At 39.6% G+C, this 5,248-nt stretch overlaps 1 pseudogene; it reads left to right on the top strand.

Moving 5' to 3' along the window:
• The first annotated feature begins 4,850 nt into the window (after positions 1 to 4,850).
• Positions 4,851 to 4,950, top strand: LOC113314584 (annotated as a pseudogene).
• The last annotated feature ends 298 nt before the right edge of the window (positions 4,951 to 5,248 follow it).

Here is a 5,248-nt window from a genome sequence, read left to right on the forward strand (position 1 = left end):
ATGTTTACTAAGTGAACGGCGTTTCCCATATCTGTCTGAAGGCCTCCGCCAAAATGAACCTATCCTAATGGATTGAGATACTGGTATGACTAATATCAACACAACTGGCATATACAAGGGAACCAGTGATCGATAATCCTAATTCTAGTTCAATACAACTGGCATATACAAGCGTACCAGTGGTCGACTTTATTCACTTTTTTTTTTCTTTCTTTTTTCAACTTTTTCATTCTTTTTTGATCCGTTTGGTCTAATTGGTCTGGTCTTTTTTTTTTTTTTTTTTTTTTTTTTTTTTTTTTGTAACTCAATCACTCTAATTCACCCTAGCATTGGTTGACCTGGAGAAAATGACTGTCGTAAAATATTCTTATCATGCACAAGTTTCATTTTGTTCTTATACTCCTTAGCACTATCGTATGCATCTCTACGAATCTCGTCCAACTCATTGAGCTGGAGATTTCAAATTTAAGTTCTTAACAGCCCAATAGGCTCTATGCTCTAACTCAACAGGCAGGTGACATGCCTTGACAAATACTAGACGATAAGGGGACATTCCAATGGGTGTCTTAAACGCAGTACGGTAAGCCCATAAGGCATCAGTAAGCCTCGACGACCAGTCTTTCCTATTGGGATTAACTGTTTTCTCTAATATACACTTAATTTCCCTATTGGATACCTCTACCTGACCACTAGTCTGTGGGTGATATGGGGTAGCTACTTTGTGGGTAATATCATATTGTTTCATTAAAAGAGCAAACGTTCTATTACAAAAGTGTAAACCTCCATCACTAATTATAGCTCGCGGTGTACCGAAACGTGTAAGTATATTCTCTTTCAAAAACTGAACTACGACCCTATTGTCACTTGTTTTACACGGAACCGCCTCAACCCACTTAGACACATAGTCGACAGCGACAAGTATGTAAAGATAACCCAACGAATTAGGAAATGGACCCATAAAATCAATGCCCCACACATCAAAGACCTCAATCACTAAAATAGGGTTCAATGGCATCATATTTCTACGGGAAATGGTTCCTAACCTCTGACAACGATCACAAGAAACACAATGACTATGGGAGTCTTTAAACAATGAAGGCCAGTAAAATCCACACTGCAATATCTTAGCAGCAGTCTTCTTAGCACTAAAATGACCCCCACAAGCATGTTCATGACAAAAGGAGAGAATACTGGACTGGTCACTCTCAGGTACACATCTCCTAATAATTTGGTCGGGACAATACTTAAACAAATAAGGATCGTCCCAAAAGAAATGCTTAACCTCAGCTAAAAACCTAGAACGATCTTGTTTACCCCAATTGAGGGGTACGGCCAGTAACAAGATAATTCACTATATTTGCATACCAAGGTGATTGGGAAACAGAGAACAATTGTTCATCAGGAAAGTTATCCCTTATAGGAAGGGAATCACTAGGGGAACTAACAACTAACCTGGATAAGTAGTCTGCTACTACATTTTCAGCACCCTTTTTGTCTCTAATGTCTGGAGAAAATTATTGTAACAATAGGATCCACCTAATCAATCTAGGTTTGGTGTCCTTCTTAGACAAAAGGTATTTCAAAGCAGCATGAACAGTATATATTACGATCTTAGAACCTAATAGGTTGGATCTAAACTTATCCAATGCAAACACGGTGGCTAACAGTTCCTTCTCGGTAGTTGTATAGTTCAATTGGGCATCATTCAGAGTTTTGCTAGCATAGTAAATCACATGAAGTAATTTGTCTACTCGTTGACCTAACACAACGCCTATAGAATAATCTGAAGCATCACACATAATCTCAAAGGGTAGGTTCCAGTTGGGTGCCTGGACTATGGGAGCGGTAGTGAGTAAATTTTTAAGCTTCTCAAAAGCCTCTAAACAAGCATCATCAAAGAAAAACTTAACATCTTTTGCAAGCAAATTGCAAAGAGGTCTAGAAATCAAGCTAAAATCCTTAATGAATCGACGGTAAAAACCTGCATGCCCTAGGAATGACCTAATGTCTTTTACGGTTTTTGGGACCTGTAAAGTCTTAATAAGGTCAACTTTGGCTTTGTCTACCTCTATACCCTTTGAATAAATGATGTTCCCTAAAACAATTCCTGATTTAACCATGAAATGGCATTTTTACCCATTAAGCACTAAGTTCTTTTCCTTACACCTAGTCAACACTAATGTCAAATGATGCAAGCACTCATCAAAATATGAAACAAACACTGAAAAATCATCCATAAAGACCTCTAAAAACCGTTCTACCATATCAGAAATATGCTCATCATACAACGCTGAAAAGTCGCAGGGGCATTACACAGCCTGAAAGGCATGCGTCTATACGCGAAGGTACCAAAGGGACAGGTAAAAGTGGTTTTCTCTTGATCTTCTGGGGCAATAACGATCTGATTATATTCGTAAAAGCCATCTAATAAGCAATACAAACTATATCCAGCTAATCTCTCTAGCATCTGGTCGATAAAAGGAAGGGGAAAGTGATCCTTCCCTGTGACCTTGTTCAATTTCCTATAGTCGATACAGACACGCCATCCCGTGGTCACTCGGGTTGGGATTAACTCATTATCCTCATTCTGGACTACAGTGATACCTGATTTCTTGGGAACAACCTGAACGGGGCTGACCCACTTACTGTCTGAAATTGGGTAGATAATACCCGCATCTAACAACTTAAGCACCTCTTTTCGAACTACTTCTTTCATGTTAGGGTTCAGTCGACATTGCATCTCCCTAGAAGGTTTGGAGTCTTCCTCTAAATGAATATGATGCATACAAACGATAGGACTAATACCCTTAATGTCTGCTATAGACCACCCTAAAGCTTCCTTATTATCTTGAAGTACTTTTACTAGCCTACTTTCCTGATCACTATCCAAGTCGACGGCAATAATCACAGGTAAAGTCTAAGATGGGCCTAAGAACACATACTTCAGGTTATCTGGTAGTGGTTTGAGGTCCAACTTAGGGGGCTCTTCTAAGGAAGGAACTGAGGTAGTCTCAGAAGCTGGTAATGGTTCGAACCTAGCTTTCCATCTATCAGTGTCTAACACAGGAGTAGAATCTAATAGAGCATTCACTTGTTCAATGATACTATCATCGTCGAAATCTAAACCAAAATGGTATAGACAACTCTCTAATGGGTCTTCAGACAAGATGTTTGGTAATGACTCCTGAACTAAGGATTCTATCATATTCACCTCTTCAACACATGTGTCATCTAGCTCATAAGGTAGCTTACTGACATTAAAAATGTTCATTTCGATAGTCATATTACCAAAGGATAAATTCATCACACCATTTCGACAGTTTATGATCGCATTAGACGTAGCTAAGAATGGGCGACCTAAAATCATAGGTATCTGGTTCTCTGGGTCAGGGACAGGTTGGGTATCTAGGACCACGAAATCCACTGGATAAATAAACTTGTCGACCTCAATAAGAACATCCTCGATAACACCTCGAGGAATTTTGACAGACCTATCAGCTAACTGCAGTGTTATCTGAGTAGGTTTCATTTCACCAAGTCCTAGATGTAAGTACACATGGTACGGCAGTAAGTTCACACTGGCTCCTAAGTCAAGTAAAGATTTTTCTACCCGGTGTTTACCTATTGTGCAAGCAATGGTTGGGGAACCTGGGTCTTTGTACTTTGGAGTGGTAGTGTTCTGAATGATTGAACTTACATGACTAGCTAAAAAGGCTTTCTTATGGACGCTAAGTTTTCACTTTCGCGTACACATATCCTTAAGGAACTTGGCATAAGCAGGAATTTGCCTAATTGCGTCTAATAAAGGAAGGTTTATGTCACTAAAGTTCGATTCCTTCTTTGTTGGTGCTAATAGCTGGAGAAATGGGGCTCTAGGCACAGGATCAGACCTCTCAGGAACCGAGTCGGCATCATTGGAAATTTTATCAGTCCCCTCAGTTAGCGGTCCTAAGGGATGAGATCCTGAGGTATGGACTACAGTATGTTCACTATCGGGAATGGTTTCCTGATTGTCTACTACTCTTCCACTCCTAAGGGTTCTAATAGCATTCAACTGATTCGATGGTTTTGCACCTACTTCATGAACTCCTCTAGGGTTGGGTTGAGTTTGACTAGGAAACTTTTCTCTTTCTCTTAAAGACTCATTTATATGACTAACCTGGGTTTTCAACTCGGAAATAGCCTGAGAGTTAGCCTGACCTATTCTCTTATTGTCTTCTAAACCTTGAGCAACAGATTGCTGAAACTGCATAGTGTTACGAGTTAACAAAGCAAGAGACTCTTATAAACTCATAATCTTCTTATCCGGAGGGTTCTGAAACTGAGCCGGGGCTGAAGGATTCTTAGTATAGCCAAAACCTGGGGGAGCTTGAGATTTACTAGACTGACCTTGATTCTGGCCCTTAGACCAAGAAAGGTTGGGATGGTTTCTCCAGCCAGGGTTATAGGTTTCTGAATATGGGTCAAACTTCTGACGTTTATCGAATCTAGTGTTGTTATAAAGAGCATTGGATTCCTCTTCAACGGTATGGCCTTCCCAAAAAGGCTCTATTCTACCACTAGTATGACCCACTTCTAAAGCTTCTAACCTTTTTGCTATAGCAGCAATTTTGGCATCTGATTAACAGTTTTCTTATACCCTATTAACGTTTCCTCTGCCTAGAAGAATTGTTTTCTGGGGTACCCTATTACTTTCCCATTGTTGGGTCTTTTCGGCGATTTCATGCAAGTATGTCATCGCATCATCAACTGTTTGGTTTTCAAACCCACCTGTTCACATAGACTCTACTGTAGTTGTAGTGGGATAATCTAAACCCTCATAAAGGATCTGAACTAACCTAACCTTTTCTAAACCATGATGAGGACATTGGGCTAATAAATCATTGAACCTTTCCAAATACCTATACAAAGACTCTCCCTCCTGTTGTGTAAACGTGCAGATTTGCGTCCTAATAGAGGAGGTTTTATGCCTAGGGAAAAACTTGTTCAAAAAGGCAGATGTAAGTTTTTCACAAGTTTCAATTGATTCGTAAGCCAAACTATACATCCACGACTTGGATTTATATTTTAAGGAAAATGGGAATAACCTGAGTTTCAACGCATCATCATCAAGGTTTCTAATTTTCAGGGTACTACAAATTTCCTCAAAGTCCCTAACATGGAAATAGGGGTTCTCATTTTCTTTCCCTAAAAAGATTGGGAGCAACTGTAAGGTTCCAGGCTTAAGTTCATAATTTGCTTCTGTTTC

Source organism: Papaver somniferum, chromosome 9 (genome assembly GCF_003573695.1).
Source record: "Papaver somniferum cultivar HN1 chromosome 9, ASM357369v1, whole genome shotgun sequence".
NCBI lineage: Eukaryota > Viridiplantae > Streptophyta > Magnoliopsida > Ranunculales > Papaveraceae > Papaver > Papaver somniferum.